The following is a 22,142-nucleotide window of genomic DNA, read 5'->3' as shown; positions in this document are numbered from 1 at the left end:
GTGCAATAATCAGCGTAGTGGAGTTTCTACTTGTGCTTACAGGAAAGAAGCAATTTTCAGGTGATATAGTTTGCACTTTAAGTAATGTAATGGTACTGCCAGGTTCCTGACACCGGAACGCTAACCCTAGCTAGTGCAGAGATAGCAAGGCTATGAGTTTAGTTTTACCCTTTAGTCTTTAAAGAGATTAGATTGTAGTTTTAAGGAGGTGAGTACTGGTCTGTGCATTCGCACTAGTTTGTAGTCCAGGTAGGAGCGTGTTGGGTCTTGGGAGCCACGCGTTGGTTAGTTAGAGTGGGGGGCTTCCTGTGATACAAGGGAGAGAGATGGCACATTAGAATCTCCGTGGTTATAGTACTAAAACACAGAGGACACTATATAGACTAACACAGCTTTAGGGCTAGGACTCAACACATAGGGAAATTGTGTATAAAACAGTAGAAAATACAGTGCGCGTTACAGTCACTAGTAAAACAATTCCATTTGGTGATTCAGTATAAAAGAACAAATAGCATTGCAAAGTTCAGTCTTCAATCGCTAATTGATTTTAACAAAAAATACAGCACAAAGCAAGTCGCTATTTGATTTTGACATAAGGACGCCAAATAAGCGCCAAGAACACGTGCAGACACTTTGTGTTTGCTTCAAACAACTACAAACCAAGTCGCTATTTGATTTAAACAAAAGACGCCAAATATGCGCCAAGAACACATGCAAACACTTTGTGTTTGCTTCAAACAACTACAAATCAAGTCGCTATTTGACTTTAGCAAAAAGATGCCAGATATGCGTCAACAACACGTGCAGACACTTATTGTTTGCTTCAAACATCTACAAGCGAGCAGGCAGACTAACCACAGTGTAAACTAACATTATCGGTGGATATTATAACAGTAGAACAATATAGAATTTACACAATCTAAAATAATAGCAGAATGTTCCAATTTACTCCAGTACAAACACAATTAAGGCTACTTTATCTGTATATGAGGTACCTGAAGGCAGGGAGATACGACCGGGCAGGAGGACAAGGCAGTACCAATTGTAATTAAGTTTAAAATTAGCGGTGAACCAGATGGTGTATTTGAAAACTTACTGACGTCAGAATACACCGCCAGGAGTTCTCAGGGTCTTAGAGGCAGCAGTAGGCGAGTGCAATAATCAGCGTAGTGGAGTTTCTACTTGTGCTTACAGGAAAGAAGCAATTTTCAGGTGATATAGTTTGCACTTTAAGTAATGTAATGGTACTGCCAGGTTCCTGACACCGGAACGCTAACCCTAGCTAGTGCAGAGATAGCAAGGCTATGAGTTTAGTTTTACCCTTTAGTCTTTAAAGAGATTAGATTGTAGTTTTATGGAGGTGAGTACTGGTCTGTGCATTCGCACTAGTTTGTAGTCCAGGTAGGAGCGTGTTGGGTCTTGGGAGCCACGCGTTGGTTAGTTAGAGTGGGGGGCTTCCCTTTAGTCTTTAAAGAGATTAGATTGTAGTTTTAAGGAGGTGAGTACCGGTCTGTGCATTCGCACTAGTTTGTAGTCCACGTAGGAGCGTGTTGGGTCTTGGGAGCCACGGTTGGTTATTTAGATTGGGGGGGGCTTCCCTTTAGTATTTAAAGAGATTAGATTGTAGTTTTAAGGAGGTGAGTACTGGTCTGTGCATTCGCACTGGTTTGTAGTCCAGGTAGGAGCGTGTTGGGTCTTGGGAGCCACGTTGGTTAGTTAGAGTGGGGGGCTTCCCTTTAGTCTTTAAAGAGATTAGATTGTAGTTTTAAGGAGGTGAGTACTGGTCTGTGCATTCGCACTAGTTTGTAGTCCAGGTAGGAGCGTGTTGGGTCTTGGGAGCCACGCGTTGGTTAGTTAGAGTGGGGGGCTTCCCTTTAGTCTTTAAAGAGATTAGATTGTAGTTTTAAGGAGGTGAGTACTGGTCTGTGCATTCACACTAGTTTGCAGTCCAGGTAGGAGCGTGTTGGGTCTTGGGAGCCACGCATTGGTTAGTTAGAGTGAGGGGCTTCCCTTTAGTCTTTAAAGAGATTAGATTGTAGTTTTAAGGAGGTGAGTACTGGTCTGTGCATTCGCACTAGTTTGTAGTCCAGGTAGGAGCGTGTTGGGTCTTGGGAGCCACGCGTTGGTTAGTTAGAGTGGGGGGCTTCCCTTTAGTCTTTAAAGAGATTAGATTGTAGTTTTAAGGAGGTGAGTACTGGTCTGTGCATTCGCACTAGTTTGTAGTCCAGGTAGGAGCGTGTTGGGTCTTGGGAACCACGCATTGGTTAGTTAGAGTGGGGGGCTTCCTGAAGGCAGGGAGATACGACCGGGGAGGAGGACAAGGCAGTACCAATTGTAATTAAGTTTGCCCTAGACTGATATCCAAAGAATATTCTGGATATGTTAAGAAATTATTGACAGCAGGACTAAATCCTTTGTTATCCTTGAACTTTAACCATGAGAAGCAAGATGTGACTGCTCAGGTAATAAAAGAAGAATTTATAGAATTTTTTAAAGAGTTGGAAGATGGGTTATATAAACTGAAACGTTTTCAATGGCAATATATGCATTTAGAGGCATGCCTGCATTTTAAAGTCATTCCTAGGGAGTTATTTCTTTTTTGCATGCCTACCTATGGCTTCAGATATCCAGCTTTACTTGCCAAACGGCAGGCCATTAACATAAAAAGTAGCTTTAAATATATGGAGCTACTGATTGATTATTTTAAACCTAAAGAGACAGTCCTGATACAGCGTTTGGAAGAGATACAAACTGCAATTACCAGGGACTACCCTGAAATCAGGTATGCTGAAAAACTTGATGTACTGTTTTGCAATATTTCTCTTTATGACTCTAAGTTACAATGCATAAAAACTAAAAAGTTGGAAAGAGATTATGATGATTTTGTTAAAGGCCATATATTTATGTGGCCAAAAAAGAATACAAATGCTGTTGACTCAGATTCTAATATTCAGGGTGTTAAAGCTGTACCTAAGACGTTTAACACAGTCCCTAAATGCTCAAACTCTTCCAAGAACAGTAAGGATGGCATGTTGGAGGTTAGCAATATGCCATCCATGTCAGTGATTGGTCAGAATGTATCAAGTGATAAATGTCTCAATATTATTACATCAGAATTTGAAATCGAGGCCACTGAAGTAATTCAGGAGTCGGAGAATAGGGCTACAACAAAAACTGATGAAATTCCACCCACCATGTTTAATTCTTCTGTACTAACCACTTAGAACATTGAGATGGGAGCCAGACCAAAGACTAATGCAACTTTTTTACCCCTGCTATCTACCTTTACAAGTGAGGACATCAGAGAACAACAGAAGAAGGCTGTTCAGCAACAAATGCAAGAGAAGGACGCTTTCTATGGGCAGTGCAATATAGAGACATTTAAAATGATATTTAATCTTTCTCATAAATGTTTAACTGATGTGCAAATTGATGTTTTAAACAAGGGCTTGTCCTTTGTACCAGCTGTTACTAGCAAGTTACATGATGTGATATTAGAATTAAGGCAGTTTGCTAGGAATGTAAATTTGCATTATATGTTTTCTAACACTGCTGTTGTTGAATATAAGTATAAAAAACCTAGTATATCTATGCCTGTTTCTCAACCAGTGCTGGATATATTTTTGAAAGTTTGTGAGAATGAAATTGATACACTTCTTATGTCCAGGCGTAGACCAGGACACTTTAATTTAAATTTACAAGAAAAGCAAGCACTGGATGATCTCATTGCTGACAGAAGTATTGTTATAAAATCTGCAGACAAAGGAGGTGCAGTAGTGGTGCTAGATTATTCTACATATTTGGAAACTATAAATAATATGTAGTATTCCTGGGTTAAGGTCTAATATAGCTGCCCCCTACTTTGGACCTAGAGATAGGGAACAAAAAACATGTTTTAGACCTACCTATTCCTCAGTTAAGTTCCCATTTTTTTACACCAGTGATCATAGGGAGGTTAGAGGGATTATTAGTAGGCATTGGCCAGTTCTACAAACAGATGAGGACATTAAAAAAGGTTGTAGGTGAACAACCTAGTTTTCTATATAGGAATAAGAAAAGCTTGAAGAGGTTGCTTTGTTATCCCAAAGACAAGAATTTGGTATTTAGAGACATGTATACCAAACCATGTGGCAAATGCAATTTTTGTCCCTACATAGATATAAAAGATGAGTTTCTTCACCCAGATTTGAATATAATATTCAAAATGAAAGCCTCAGCTAATTGTATGACTCCGCATTTAGTTTATCTAGCTACATGTCAGCTTTGTTCATCTTTTTACGTTGGTAAAACTAATAGACCATTTAAGGACAGGATACGTGAGCATATCTACCATATTAAGAAAGGCTCACAATGTAATGCATTAGCTAAACATGTAGCTCAATGTGGTACTACACACAATTTTCTGTTCAGAGCATTGGCAGTGATTCAGCCTAGTGCACGAGAGGGTGATATCCGGAACCATACGGAGAGTATAGAGAGTGACTGGATTATAAGGTTAAGGGCAGATAGAGGGAAGGGATTGAATGAGAGGGCCTCTATCAAGCCCTTTCTTAAGAAATGCAGGAACAACAAGTGACAGCCTTCATGGGTTCTGTGATAGATATGTTTTTAAGATATTGCATAATTTATATTTTTTGTGACATGATACAAGATATATCTATATGCACTTATACACTTTTATATGAATAAGAAGTGTAGGAACAATAGGAGAAATATCTCCATTAGTTTTTGTTATAGTAGTATGTATATATCTTCAAGCGATAGTACATTTTAGATGCTAATAAGATCTTTTTATTTAAGCTCATTTATTCACTTTTTACATAAATCCACATCTACTGTGTATATATATTTTTATATATATTTTTTGTATGCACTTTATGAATGTTTTTAACTATATATTACAAATGTATTTACTTACTTAGTTATTTGGTTGGCTATTGCATTGGTTTTTGGCCTTATATTAACAGCCTTTGAGATGTCTATTAAATGTAATAGAAGAACTTGTTATTAGTGTGAGGCCACTTTAATGCCTAATAATTGATGCTGTTCCATTGGTTGTTTTAAAAACTTGAGTGCAGTATATAAATGTTTGATGTTAGATGAATGAATTCTATGTCTGAAGAAGCTTTTCAAGCGAAAGCGCTAACATTTCTTGTCCGGATATTTTCTAATAAATCTTTGTGTGGATTTAACCATCCACACTTTTTATACACCTTGGATTCGCTTTATTTGGCTTGGACCATTTCTGGGACTTTGAGCATTTTTACGCTATTTGGTATTACCTGAGACTGATTCTGCTTCGCTCTATCCTTTTGCCTTATGACATTTATTAATAAATAATATGTTGTTAGATGAAACTACTTATGCTCTTGTGAACATGAAAAAAGTGAGAGAGATTGTTAGTAATGTGAAGAATGATTTGTTTCATCTATTATAGACTAGCATTATTTCTAAGGATTTATATGATTACTTTATGGTAGATTTCCCTAAGATTCCTAATATATCAGGTCTACCTGAGATACATAAATCTTTGGGAAAACGTCCTCTAAGGCCAATAGAAAATTGCTCAGGATGGGTTACAGAAACAATTTCTAAATGGGTAGAAGGACATCTTAGACCTATGGTTAATAAGGCTGTCTCTGTCTTAAGAGACTCTTCACATTTTTACAACAATTAAGTGAATATATGGAGAGCTTGAATTCAAATGCAGGATTTATTCTTGTGACCTTAAATGTAAAGAATCTTTTTACAGTCATTTCTAATGATATAGGGCTAAGGTACATATATTTCTTTAATGAAAGAGTAGCATATATGGACAAAAATATGGGATGCTCAAGTCATGGTTCCAGTGCCTGGGCACATCTGGTGGAGCCTTGCAGTACTCACCAACTACATGTACCTTGTCCTTGTATGTGCCATGTTACAAAATATGATACTATGGAAACAGCTGTAGCAGGAACAGCATCGGGCAGGGCCACACATCCCTCCCACCAGTGCCAAGGCCTGCACAGGCACAGAGTGACTCAGAGGAGGAACAACCTGAGCCTGCCCCAGTAGGCAGAAGGAGGCATGCCCAGTATGCTCTGGCCTTGGCAAAGAGGCAATGCATAGCACATGCACTGACACAGTAGGGACCCAGGGAATGACACCTCTCTCTGACTCGCACATACAGTACAAGGGATGCCAAACATGACACTACCTGTGCTCAACCATGTATAGGGAGTGTACTATGTGCATACAACATAGGCAGCCTTGCAGCACCACCCACAATACTGCGACACCCACAAGGTAAGTGACTCACATACCCAACAACAGTCACAGCCAGCAGGATAGGTGTAGACAAACACAAACAAATGCTATGGCCTCTGAATGAGCCCCATGGGTAACCCCTACCCAGTCCTACACAGACAGACTACAGCAGGCCAGCCAGTTGGATGTAAGTTGTGAAGGCTAGGACGTCAGAAACTAATACATAGATAGCAACAGCTATGATCTGTAATACACTGGTATGCCTCTTGCCAGCACGATAGGTAAGACTACAGACTGAAATGGTGTACCTGACATACCAGTACAGTCTTAGCAACTGTGTAAAAGTGTAAGGTGTGCCCCACCATCCTATGTACACTTATAGTAACAGTCAGGTGTGCCCCTCCCACCCCTGTGTAGAAATTTAGAAACAGTCAGGTCTCCCCCCCACCGCTATGCAGAAATGTAGCAACAGTCAGTGCCAAATGACCGATGTATACCTTGCAGACACAGCATGCTACTTGTCGGTGTATAACACAAAGGTCAGCACCGCAGTACAAACCACCTGGACTTGATCCACACATGCAATATAGATGGCCATACTGGGCATGCACACACACTTAGAGGAATGAAGGCAATGTCAGTCAACAACATACTGAAAGGCAACACTGGGCATGTTCACACACTTAAAGGCCATATCAGCAAACAACAGTGGAACAGACATATCTGGCAGTTGCAGTTCTTAGTGCAGACACATGTCAGTATGCACCACTCCTGCCTTGCACACACAGTGGATAGGAATACAAACATATATGTAAGGACAACACACTATAATAAGCCAAAGGTAGATGGACATAGATGTGTTGAAGAGGGTGACCTTGACAAGGAGCCATCTGGGCCTGTCCCACCCAGCACACAGCCAAAGGGCCCCAAACACATGAGGTGCAGGTGTCACTCACTGCAGATACTAGCCACCAGTATCTGTCAGCATGACAGCGTGTTGCACGTGCCAGCTGTGCAACATGATTGTACAAAGAAGTTGTCACCTAGTAGCTGTATACATGTACCTGTGGCAAATGACCCCATGTGTGCCCACATGCAGCATGTCAACCCCTACATGAATGGGTTACAGCCCATGCACACACCACCCTCCCCATAGCAGTATCACGACAAGCCTGCTGAGGTCATCCAATGTGAAATACACCTTTGGGGGAGCTGTAGCTCAGTAATCCCCATGGTACATTCCATAACTGTGTACTGCTGTACTGATAAACTAGTTAGGTAGTAGTCCTAACCCCAGACTTGGCAACTGTGTGTGTGTGTGTGTATGTGTGTGTGTCTTGGTCTCTGCCTGTGTAGAGAGAAATGCTTTCTAGGCTACTCACACTCAGTACAGTTCATATGCACAACATTGGCAAGGCTGCTGATGTCACGCACCTAGAAATACACCTCTGGGGAAATCATAGCCCAGTAGTCTCCGTAGCATGCCTTGCAATTGCGTACTGCTGTAGTGTGATAAAGTAGTTAGGTAGGTGTTCTGACCCCAGACCTGGCAACTGTGTACTTGTGTGCGAATGTGTGTGTGTGTCTGACTGCATAGAGAGTAATGCTTTTAGGCCACTCACACCCCGTACAATACATATACTGGACTTTGGCAAGGCTGCTGATGTCACTCACCTAGAAATACACCTCTTGGGAAATCATAGCCCAGTAATTTCTGTAGCGCGTCCTGTAACTACGCACTGCTGTAGTTTGATAAAGTAGTTACGTAGGTGTTCTAACCCCAGACCTGGCAACTTTGTGAATATGTGTGTGTGTGTGTGTGTGTCTAACTCCATAAAGAGAAATGCTTTTAAGCCACTCATATACTCGACTTTGGCAAGGCTGCAGATGTCACTCACCTAGAAATACACCTCTGGGGAAATCATAGCCCAGTAATCTCCATATGGTGTCCTGTAACTGTGCACTGCTGTAGTGTGATAAAGTAGTTAGGTAGGTGTCCTAACCCCAGACCTGGCAATTGTGTGTGCATGAATCTGTGTGCCTTTCTGTCTGCTCATGATTGAGTGACAGACAATGCTTTTTAGGTCACACACACTCCTTAGAATTCTTATACCCAACATTGCCAAAGCTGCTGATGTCACTCACCTAGAAATACACCTCTGGGAAAGTCATAGCCCAGTAATGTCTGTAGCGTGGCTTGTAACTGTGTACTAATGTATTGTGATTTAGAACTATGGTAGGATTCCATCACCACCCATGGCAGTTCTGGATGTTTTGTGTGTGTTTTAATGTCTGTGTAAGGAGCAATGCATCATAGGCTACTCACGTGCAGTATAATTCAAATGCCCTACGTTGCCAATCCTGCTGATCTCATTTATTGTGAAATATTGCTTTGGGGAGAAAGTTCACTGTAATCCCTGTGGTGCGACCTATCACTGCGACCTATAACTGCTCCATGCTGTAGTGTAATATAGGCCTTAGCAGGGGTACTATACCCACACATGGCAGTTGTGGATGTTTTGTGTGTGTCTCACTGTTTGTGTAGGGAGCAATGCATTTTAGGCTAGTCACTCGCAGTACAGGTGAAATGCCCAACTTTGGTAATCCTGCTGATGTCAGTCACTATGAAATATACCTTTGGGGAAAAAGTATTCCAGTACTGTCCTTGGTGCATACTATAACTGTGTAATGCTGTAGTGTAATAAACTAGTTAGGTAGGGGTTCAACTCCCAGACATGATGTGTGTGTGTGTGTGTGTGTGTGTGTGTGTGTGTGTGTGTGTGTGTGTGTGTGTGTGTGTGTGTGTGTGTGTGTGTGTGTGTGTGTGTGTGTGTGTGTGTGTGTGTGTGTGTGTAACTTGTATCCTGTGTAGAGGTGAGTGTGTGACACCTGTGGCTAATGTGGAGGGGGTTTTACTCATTACTTTTATGGTGGCCCTACTATATATCACAGTGTCAACTATACAGGGATAACAGATGTAAATTATCTGGGAGGCTGTGGTGCAAAGCCATACCCATACATGTGACATCAAGGCCAGCCAATCCAAATTAGCAACCCCACTATTACCCAGTGCACACACTCAACCCATGTGTCATACGCACACACATGCCTAGGCAACAGCCAATATGTGGTTAGTACACTGCATATTGGCCACTGATAGTAACTATGCAGTGATAGCAGTGGGCTACAGAGGGCATGTCACCCTGGCCATCTGTCCAATATGCACGTACATGCAGACAGTGGACCTCTACCATGTTCCCCAATGGACACCTGCATTACCTGTGGTGCCAACACATGTGACTCACAACGGACATACCATGCCTGACAACATGCCCTGTATGGACAGATGACACTGACATCAGGGAATGCTGTTGGCATGCTATCAATGTAGGTGAAGGGTAAACCTGCTGCCCATTACCAGTTCCTGCCACAGGTAGGCAAGACTGGCACAACTGATGACATGCTGTGTTCACAACATGAGCCAGACACCCCAGGTACAGTTCCACATGTCACTGTACATGCATGTGGGAGGTGTGCACATACCAGACATCATCCATGTCATGGACTAAGGAGCACATACATGGCATGTGGTGTACAATATTGGTGACACACAATAGTCACCCAGCTGACTGGATGGGGGATGCAATACCCACCTGTGCGGGCAAATGCAAGAACTACAGCGCTGACTCACAATGCAGACCATTGTCATGTGGCCTGATGCCATGGTATACCCATTGGCTACCCTTGTACAGCCTGCTGGCACAGCTGACCATCACAAACCCATGTAGACTTGCACCCATGCATGTCAGAACTGGCACCCAGTATGTACGTGTGTGTGTGTTGTATGATGTGTATGTTCACATCCACACTCACTACAACCCCCCCCAGGGCATACTGAAGCATGATGTCTGATTTCTGACATCTCCTCATACTCTTTGCCCATACAGCCTCCATATGACCCATGTATGTGGTACCTGCACATTGATGTGTTGTGGCAATCCCACTACTGATGAGTTGCACTCCTGGCCCTGCCAAGTGTGTCAATGTGTGTGCATCCCTGTGTGAGTGTGCCTGTGTTGATGCTGGCACATGTTCATGCAGACAGGCATGTGTACGACACCTACCATATATCTACCATATCCCTGTTGCAGATGTCACTCACCCTGACATATATGTTCTGAGTGCTCCACATCAGGTAACCCATGTGGTGTATCCAATAACTGCATCGAACTGTGATAGCACTAAATAGTTGTCGGGGGTTTGATACACTGTGCTGGTACGTGTGTTACACAAACATGCTTCAGTTTTACCCTCCCACCCCTCCCTGACATGTATCTGCATCTGTCTGCCTCCCCCACTCCCTCTCTGGTGGATGTGGAGACCCACACCTGCCTTGCTTAGGCAGTAGCATGTGTATGTTATGTGATGCTCATGATCTGCATGAATTGCAGCCCTCCCCTAGCTGATTGCATGTGGAACAGCTGTGGTAACAACCCCATAGCCAATTACATGGAAACACACTCCAATACCTAGGGACATTATGGTGGTGTTGGGCCTTTGCAGTCACTGTGAGCAGGAACTAAATTTGATGTTTGGCAAACAGCATCCCAGATGGATTGGGGATTTACCTCTAACAACATACACTGTGGAAAGAGGGCAACCAACAGGAGGGGGATTTGTCTTACCTGACTACAGACTGTAAGTGCTGCTGTACTGCATTTGGAGTAATGTTGGTTTAACAGTGTTTGTCTGGATATGCCTGTCGTACATGTCGCAATACCTCCCATGTCAGTTCCGTGTATATGAGGAATCCCCATCTGCAGGGTCATCTGCAGACTGGGCAGTGTTGTGCCTATGTTTTCATGTGTTGGCCACAGTGCATCAATCTGTGGAATGCAGAAGGTAGTGTGAGGATTGCAGTCTGTAGATGGTGAAGGCCGTGACAGTTACTGACTTCATATCCCTCACAGGACATATGTTGCAACAAACCCTGTTACAATGGAATTTATATGGGGTTATCACAATAACATGTCTATACTGGCCCTGTGTATGTGTTGTCAGCCACACCTCTGTCAACCTTTGTACATATGGCATGCATGAAGTGGTGCATATGTGCTGTACACCATAAATACTGTCATCATATCTGAAAACAAGCCAGTGATATATCAGATTGCTACACATCATGTACAGTACTGGTTATATTTCATGACATAAGCTGGACATTCTGTGGATGATTGTACAGTACTGAGGTCTGTGTAGTGATGGTGAATGTCGGCAGTGTGTGTATTGTTAATATGTACCTCAGCCTGTGTACAGACTGTGGTAGATGTCATTGTTCTAGCTCCCCTTCTCTCAGATGTTACATGCTGCCCCACTGTATGGTACCATTTTGCCGTACATGTTTGTAGGGCCATACACACACATATCCCATACCACAGACAGCCATCATGACAAACTGTGTAGCAGCCCAATATATGTAGGGTCATTCTGTGAGTGGCACATATAAGGATGGTGTAGAACAGATAGTCCATATACTGTAATATTATGCTAGCTTACCATATGTGGCTGTGTTCACATTGGTTGTGGTTATACACTGTCACACAGGTGTATCTTACCCTGTGCTGTGACATGGCTGTAGAGCCTGCTATATATGCAGGTACATATGCATTACCCCATACAAGATGTAGGCCAGTGTTGAGCCAGTCTGCCTGTAGCCTGCACAGTGCATTGTTACATGCCTAACATGCCTACCAGCTTAGTGTACTTAACCAGTGGGATGTTATGTGCAGATACTTGCCAGATGTACTGCTGCTGGGCCTCCCTTAAATGTTATGTATGTCAGACAGAGCAGTGGAATGCTGTACAGATGTATGTTAATATCTAGTGGGTGGTATGTGTCCATGGCACCCCTGTACCAGCGGTCATTATGTGTCAGTCCAGACAGGAGTGTGTGAATCCAAAACCTATGGTGCCAAATGTATACCAGTCATTATGTGTTATACCCATCTACATGTCTGTCTACATCCATATTGACAGGCCTGGAACACATGTGGTGCACTAAGGGATCACGTGTATACCTCTGAACTGTACAGGGTGTGTCTGAATTTCCACATGTAGTGGCCAATATCTCTGCTGCACTCCACAGGGGCAATACATGCTAGCAGCGGTACCTCGCAATGATTTCCTTAGGATGTCTGTCAGTAGCCAATGGGACACATGTTATAAGCAGATATCAGCATCCACACACATCCCCTTGCACTACTACTGTGGGACTGTAGGGGCTGACGTACGGCTACACTCCATGTCCAGGACATATGGTGGAAATATATGTACATATGCTTATCCAGCTAGCCATATATATATATATATATATATATATATATATATATATATATATATATATATATATATATATAATTACACATGTGTACTACATTGAATTACCACTGTCATGGCAACCACCCACTATAACTCCCTACAGCATGTGGCCGTGGTCCCTTTACATTTCCTGTATGATGGACGTCCGTCCTGTGTGTGGGCATCAGTGATACAAGTAGCAGGTAGCAATACCTCTTACAGGAGAACCTGCACACTCAGAGTGGACACATATTTGTAGGAGGTTCAGGAACAATAGACAGACTGTGGGTAGAGTTGTGTAATGCTTTGCATAGTACTGGTGTTACAGGGTGTGTGTGTGTGTGTGTGTGTGTGTGTGTGTGTGTGTGTGTGTGTGTGTGTGTGTACACATACCAGTTACCTTGGAAGGCAGTCTGTCTGCATAGCTCACTACTGTGGGCCTAACCTCTTGCTGGGCAGAGGTATACCTACTATGTGTTGTCCATCCACCACACAGGTACTGTGTCAGATATGACACTGGCAGTGTGTGTGTTGCGTGCTATCAGTACATGGCTACATCCATGTCTATATCAAACCTCAATTCCCTGACTAAGGGTATGTTGCAGACTATCCTGTAACACCAGCACCTTGCTTAGTGTATGGCAACAGTGTTCCACATATATGCCTGTGTTCCAGACTCTGTTCCCCATCTATATATCAAGCTGTGCACATATGTCATGCTGTTGGGGAGTTTTCTGTAGTGGGCTGTGAATATATTACACTGCCATTGCTGCCAATAGCCCACTGCTGTTGTATCCTCCACACATACAGTGGGGCTGGGGCCATATATGTGTGGGCATCACCTACACAACACATGTGCGCCCTTATGCACTGCAGAGGACAGTGTATGTAACAGTAATATATGGTCTTGTATTATTGAGTCCAGGTGGGGATCACCATAGATGACCTAGGCTGTTACAAATGTGGGGGTATCAGGGGTGAGCTGCCACAAGGTATGTGGATGTACAGTATCATATACTCCACCTATATTGACATTACTTACATAACTTGAGGTACTGCAAGCCTACTGCCTCCTGCCATACAGACTGTACTGTGCGTTATGCCTTGTTATGTTCCAGGTACAACCCATTTGATCACAAAGCATCATTACCTCCTACGGAGTTTGTACAGAGTGTAGATAGAGGCTGCTGAACTACACAGCTGCAGTACATACTGTTGATTGTGTGGTACCCTGTGGCCCAGTCTGTCAGCACTATTGTACATTCTGAAGGGCTTGGCTTGGACTGCAACAGTTGTGAACCTTTCCAGACTAGTGTATAAGTGTAACTGTTTCACAGTTGCAGTACTCCGTTTATATGGTTGTCAGTATTTGAACAGCTATATGATATGGCATATAGGACTGCTATGGTACACAATTAAAGGAGTCCCATTTTTGTAAACCTGTGTGTGGTGTCTTTCCTATGACCTTTCTATGGGAATATGTTGCAGGCAATGATTGACATTAATATGTGTAGCCCATACAGTGTCCAGTTGTTCAGGTGTTAACTGTAGGCATAGTGGCTGTTCCATATTGTGTGCACCTCCTACATATGTATCTTACTGTACATATATCTGCATGTGCATGTATAGTCACATGTGTATATATATATATATATATATATATATATATATATACATACATATATAACTATATATATATATATATATCTGTATCTGCATACATGTGTCTGTGTATCTGTATCCTGGGGACTTTGATGGCTTCCACATATTACATATATGTGTAAGCCAATAAATACATATATACATAGATACGCATAGAGCCATAGATATATATGTATATATCCACATGTCCACATATATACAGCACTAGGAATGCATATATGTCAGCATATATAGGCTCACCTTGCAAAGGGAGAAATCCATGTGTCCGTAAGCTGGAAGGCCAAAAGTATGTTCTCAACATTGCACAATCTTGCAATACATGCATCAAATGTGCAATGAGCGAATGTCACTATGCATTCTCTCATTGCAGATTAGGCAATTTGGTTGCGGATGCCACTATAGTGAGGATGAGGTATAATTGTCTATCCCCACTATAGTGCACACTATGAATTCATATATCACAGTAGGGGGGTTGTGGGGGGGCCAAGCACCCCAGATGGGGGGGTGCAGGGAGTCATGCCCCCCGCCATTATATGTATTCCAACTTGCAGTTCGAGAGTGAGTGAATGTGCCTTTAGAACTGCAGTTCTCTTAACTGTGGTGCAGTAAGAAATGACAGGTTAGTTCTTTCGGTTTGCAGAAAGGGCTGTTCGAAGGAATGATTGTCCCCCTGTCAAAGGTGAACACATATATATCAATATAGGTATATAATGGACATACATCTGTAGGTGGAACTGGGAACATAATCACAACATATATGTCCACATTCATCATTGATAGGTTTGAGAGACCCAAACAACATACATCTGGCACAGATAGGTATCCCCCCCCAGCCAAATATGACTGGCCTGCAATACAATACCAACGTTAGCAGATCCCATAAGCAGGACCCTACATGACAAGGGCAGTACATGTTAACAGTACTCCATCCCACCTGTAGGATGTAAGGCTGGCATTACTAACATATCATGCAGTACAGTCAAGTGACATGTCATGCTTGGGGGAACCCCCTGGGCAGGTTCAGTAAGTATCTGGGATCCCTCATACAATCCAATAGTCCTACACCTGACAATGGATTCACCAATGTTGGCAGGGACATCCACAAACCCACCATGTCAGCTGGGAACTACCACCCAGTAGCCTGATGACCTTGGTCTGCAGGGACATGGAACATATCAACAATGAACCCATGGCCAATGTCCCTGGTTATCTCAACACACAGGACCCCACCAATGTTGGACTTGTCAAAGGCAGAGAATATAACCTGAACCTGGTATACCTCCTTAACCAAATCATGACAGGTGTAGATGAGGGTTAGGAGGAGCACAAAGCCTATGTAGATCATAGCAGGCTTTTGTACACCATCCCGCTTGTAGTTGTTACGGATCTACCTCCGTTCACAGAATATGTTACCACCAGGACTGCTTGGCATATGCCAACATACCACAGGTGCCATTCCGTGGACATACAGTCCTTCACAGGTCATAGATGTGTCAACGCCCTTGTCCACACTGTTGAGATGTGCAGCACTACTGGGGTGCTATAACTCACTGGGTGTGGCTGTTGTGGACACAAATACCATTATTGCAGTTACTGTTGCGTCTACCCCCCCAAAGCTGTCTGTAATACTGTACAGTGTATGTAATCAGGTTGTTAGTTGTTGTTTACACCATTCACAGTAGTTGAGCACCTCACATCCTCCTAAGGGTAGGGCTATTCCACCGGCATTGGCACACACATGTTACTTAGGTGAGCATTGCAGTAGAGTGGGGAGAGGGACATACACCCTGCTGTTAGCATGTTCAATGTTATCCACATTGCAGACTACATAGATAGCACTGTGTGGTTGTGCCTATCCTGTCTTGGTGGGATTACATATGCAACAGATGTGTTACCTGCATGGGGACATACCACCATGTGTACAGTCCTGTACCTGTACTGCATCCAAACCAAAGGCACTGTGAGTTGTACCCAGCCATGGCATGTGTACCACCCACTACACTTACTGGTGTCCACTGTAGAAGGCCTGCTGACACCACTACACCCATCAGCCATGTGGCACATGGATAAACACAATCAGAACAGATACTGGTGACAACAATACAACATTGTTAATTACAGCTATGATTCATCATGGCTGCACAGCTACACATTCCAAGATATTAGCATTTCACTTTACTGCTGACAACATGCTACACATCATTACATTGCTACATTGTTGTACAGTCACCCTGTGCATCAGAACCATGTTAGCCTGTCCCTGCATCGATGTTACAGATGTCAGGGAGTGGCACAGGTATCATCATATGCACAGGGTGTGTTGTTGGTTTGCCAGAGGCCTAGGCTGAGCCATACAATTGACAACATGTATGTGTGTGTGTGTGTGTGTGTGTGTGTGTGTGTGTGTGTGTGAGTGTGTGTGTGTATGTACTGTTTAGCAGTGTAGTACAGGTCTTACAGTCTGTTCTCTGTTTTCCACTCACAGGTGGCGAGGTGGGACTGGGTCCCCCCCTGCAGGGAATCTTATGTCACTGATACAGACAGTGATCATGAAGAGAGGTGTGTTGAGGCACAGGAAGGGTCGTCAGGGATTGCCACTGGGCCACCAGTTGAAAACCCACATGTATCCACACCATCCTTGCACACAGTCACACTGCCTCTACACACCTCATCACCATTGGCCCTAGCTGAGGGACAGCCTATGGTTGGCATTGGCCAGGACAGTGTGGTATCTATGTCATGTGTGTCAGGACACAGCAGCCATAGCCAGATGTCTGGCGGGGTATCACATAGGGAGATGTGTAGGGGTGCTTGTAGGAGCTTGTAGACTGCCATTAGATCGACCACAGACACAATGTACTGTACCTATGGCGAGTGTAGAGACCATTATTGACCATGATTGGGCCCTGGCTGATGTACACATATGCTCATAGGTGAGTACTGGTCTATTGGTCCCGGGGCCTACATAAGCCTAGCCACAGGGGTTCCCAGCCATGCACCACCCACTAATGTTATTCCCCTGTGCCCCTGACCGGCTATGGCACAGACATGCTACCCAAGGTGTATTCCTCATTCCCCATCCGATTGCCACGTGTTTCTGTAAAGAGGGCCATGAGTAGCATTGCCTGACATGTATGGGTAGTCCATTCCAGAGTGTGGGCATTCTCCAGGACAGGGCGCTATCCCTCCAGTATGTTCTGTGTAATGTTGTGATTAAGTTTGGGACCCTGGAGCGTGTGTTAGCAGAGGGAGTGGTATGTCATTATATGTAGCAACTGCTCTGTGTATGACATAGCTGTGTATGTTGGGCAGATGTCACCTGTGCCTGGGCAATGTGCACTGGAGTGTAGCCACAGTTGTCTGAGATGGACTGTGTATTGCATGTGTTTGAGGCTGGTAATCCCATTAGTGAAGTGTGTGCTGTGTCAGTGTACATGTACAGCATGCATTATGGGTAGGTGTCTTAGATGTGTACATGGCCTACACCTTAGCTATGACATGCACAGAGAATTGCCAAGCATAACCTTAAACCATACTTACCGGCATCCAGTTGCTGCCTTGCTGGTATCCCAGAGGTACCTACATTGAGATGGGATAGAGTTGATGCCAGTGGCCACAGCTGTGGAATTGCTATGAACAACAACAGCTGAAGTCCACAGCTTATCCATTACTGCTTATCGGTACTACACAGCAACATACCCCACATCTCACATATGCAAGGTCTACCTGTACAGCTGTATACACTACAGTAGTCTACTGATATGCCCTGGAACCTTACCTGCATGTTCAATGTGTGGTGTGTGAGTAGCACCCACCTCCATGACTGTATAAGCCTGGAGCTCTTGCAGGTGGGCAGGTGCTACCAGGCTGATGAGCAGCTCCTCTACTCTGGTGAGGAGGGGATGGATATTATGCCCCCCCCGTTGTAAGGTGGTCACCCCGCATGGCAGCAGCACGACAACGTACTTGCCGGAGCAGGTCACTACAATGGTGGCAGACCTGTTCATAAGTACGGCTGTGCATCCCCACCTCATTCACCCTGCACACATCAGTCCACATGGCTGTTCTTTCCTGCTGGTTCTGGCTTGTCAGTGAGAACAACAGCTGATAGTTGTGGATGATGCTGGTGATGATAATCTCCTTCTCAGCAGCACTGTAGGTGGGGTTCCTCAGGTGTGCCATACTCCCTGAAAGACATAAAGATGGAAATATGTCTGAGCAACTCATATGTCAAGTTTACCACAATACAATACACATATCAGTCTCCTGCCCCCATATCGGCTCCAACATAATGTTCACACTACGCTAGTGGTATGTGTCTGGTATGTGTACCATTGGGCCATATATTGTATTGTACAACACTTTCTGCTATGTGGTTATAGACATGCTCCTTGTGGGGACACAAGAGTTGCAGGGCTGTTGCAGGGTATTTCACCTGCATGACATTGTCACTGCCACGCCACTATGTTTCCACATATCATGTGGTAGGCCTGCTATGTGATTGCTACACATCTGCCATTCTGTGGTATTGGAGATATCTATGCATGCTGTTGGACATGTTCTGGGATTGTGTGGACTATTACAGCCCACATATGTTCCATGACAGTTACGCACCAGTATGTGTAGGGGTTATTTGCCAGCAGGAACAGCACTCCAACCTAATGTGCACATGTTACCAGTCCACATCACATCTGTGGCCCACCATGGAGCCTCATTATCTACTGTTCCATCACTACCTTTATGTGGAACCACCTCAGGGAATGTTGTTCCCCCCCATGGAGCACACATAGACATGTGTCTGTCACCCAGTTAGGTTGTGGGTATTGTGCATAGGGAGCTCCACAGTGACATGGGGTCTGTGCTACATCATCTGGAGGCATGCAGTACACATACACAAGGTGTGACATGCATGTCCCTCCTGCCCAGTGCACATCCCAGGCACCTTTAGGTCCATGTAGATGGTGTTGTGACTGTCCATGGGTGGACATCATCTTCCCTTTGTTCCCATGTGGGGGCTCAATGGCCTCCGCATTACAAATGTAACTACCAGTCCACAGTGTTTAACCACCATGTGTCATATACCAGCCCTGTATGCTGTCTTGTTTGTCACCCAACCAGACCTACATATCGATATGTGCCTAATACCCTTCACCAACATATATATCCCACTATCTCATACAATTGCAATGTGTTCCCAACATGGGTTACACACCTCACTCCACACTCCATCTTGCAGCCATGTACTGGTGTGTAGATATGTTGTGTATTGATGTGTCATGTTCTCTCACACATGTCATGACAGTGGAAATGTATTGACATGTGTATGTATATATATATATATATATATATATACTTATATATAGATAAATATATATATATACTTATACAGATATATATATATATATATATGTATCTGTCTATATATATATATATATGGTCTACTTAAACACCGCGCCCGATTCCCGACAGAAAACTCACCCGGCCAAATAACCGACAACACACAAACCCGACAACACTACATACCATACACACTAGCCCTGACCCAAACTTCACCTACCTGCACCCCCCTAACTCCTAACTACAACTCCCCTAGCCCAAAGCTCCGACACTAACGTACACATCACCTACCTGCACACTTACACACACCTAACCCTGGCCTAAGCTCCACATACTCACACTCTAATGCACCCCTGCTAACCCTAACTCTAACTCCTGACCCTGACCTCCACCTCCCGTCACTCGCACACTTACCGTCGGGTCGATTACAGATTACCCTTTGTCGGTCTTTCCACTGTAATCACCCTGTCGGCATTCACAACCCTGTCTGTCGGTCATACGCTTTTGATTTCCCCGGGGAATCGCGCTTTTCGTCTTTTGAATGGGACCCATATATATATATATATATATATATATATATATATATATATATATATATATATATGTCTGCATATATATATATATATATATATATATATATATATATGTATACATATGTGCATATATGTGTAGATATCAGTTTGTGTTGCTTATATACCTATATGAATGTATAATTTCCAAGGTTCTGTACACATACACAACTGTGAATATGTATCACACATATATGCATCTGTATGTGGGGTGCATACAACCATCTGGACCACACTCATGTACCCTCTTTACTTCACAGCTGAACTGTTCTGCCTTGCTGCAACACAGACAGGTGTCACATGTGAACACAGACATTAGGGGAGTATATGTGGTGACAAACATTAAATAAGCATATTATACTGCTATGGCAGTTGGGCATGCTATGCTATACTTTAACATGACTGTCCTGCAGGTGGTGTGGTCTCTCACCCATGTGGCTATCATGGCAGTATTAATACCCCCACCAGCCATTGGCCACAGTAATTTACAGAACACAGATATCATGGGTCACATCTTTGCCATTCACTGCTGGTCTGCACATTTGCCAGGTATGTCCCACTGCCCACATGGACTGACACTACTGTCCAGTGCTGTTGTTGAGCACAACATCATTACAGGAACAAGTACTGATGGCACATATACATCCTTTCACAGTATACATCCTATTATTCTATTTCATATACTACTTGCCAGTAAATGCATATCTGTTTCACATACCTGTTATGTTGTTTCCTCTGTAACACAACTCAGAGCTTTGTGAACTTTCTTGAAGGTTTTATTTTAATTTTTTTCCTCTCTCTCTCTCTCTCTCTCTCTCTCTCTCAGTCTCTCCAGTAGAGTGAATGAGCTGTATGAATAGATTGCAGCATGCTTTTGTTGGTATTGCACATGATCAGGTGGTGGCTTCTGCACCAGTCAGTGTCCACCAGTTGCTATATACATGCAGCCTGCTGTGTAGTACTTCAGATAACCACTGTCATAGCAACCCTGTACTATAAATTGCTGCCTTCTGTGAGTTTGTCCCTTCACCTTTACAGTATGGATGACATCCTTCCTGTGTGTGGACATCAGTGTTACAGACAGCAGGTAGCAATACCTCTTACAGCATAACCTGCAGACATAGGGCAAATCCACATTTGGGTAAGGTTCCAGACCTACAGACAGCATGAGTAGTGTTGTTGTGTGCAAAGTATCTTGCTGTTCTTACAGGGTTTCTGTGTACATGGTACTTTTTCATGGAATGTTGTCTGTCTGCATAGCTCTCAACTGTGGGCCTATCTGTATGATACCAGGGGGATTGTCTGTTAGGTTTAGTCTGTGCACCACACAGGTATTGTCCGAGATATAACTGTGGCAGTCTGTCTGTTGAGTGCTATCAGTACATAGGTTCATAGGTAGGTACTAGGCTATTGGCCCTGGGGCCTATACAAACCCAGCCGAAAAGGTACCCTAGCTTTTTCCACCCAAGAAAATTATTTTCCTGTGCCACTGTTGAACAGAGCCACAGAAGTGATCCCTGGGGTGAAGTTCCTATTTCCCATCCAATCATCAAGATTTTTTTGAAGAGTGCTAATGAAGAGCTTTATTTGATATAGATAGGTAGTTTATTCCAGAGTATGGGAAGTCTCTGGGACAGGAATCTATCCCTCCAGCATGTTCTGTTTATTGTGGTGACGAGGTTTAGGTCCCTAGAGCGTGTAGCTCGGAGGGATTGGGATTTCTTTAAGTGGAGCATGTCCAACAGCTCTGGGTTTGACATAGCTTTGTATGTTAGGCAGACATCACCTCTGAGTAGGCGATATGCGACGGAGTAAAGCTGGAGTATTTTGAGACGGTCGGCGTAGGGCATCTGTTTGAGGCTGGTAATCCTGTTTGTGAGGTATTTCTGCGGCCTTTCCAGTTGTTGTAGATGTCTTGTGAGGTACATACCAAAAGGGGCATTGTACTCTATAATGGGTCTAATGAGT

Source organism: Protopterus annectens, chromosome 1.part1 (genome assembly GCF_019279795.1).
Source record: "Protopterus annectens isolate FY-2018-M chromosome 1.part1, PAN1.0, whole genome shotgun sequence".
Taxonomy (NCBI): domain Eukaryota; kingdom Metazoa; phylum Chordata; order Ceratodontiformes; family Protopteridae; genus Protopterus; species Protopterus annectens.
This window is presented reverse-complemented; position numbering follows the sequence as displayed.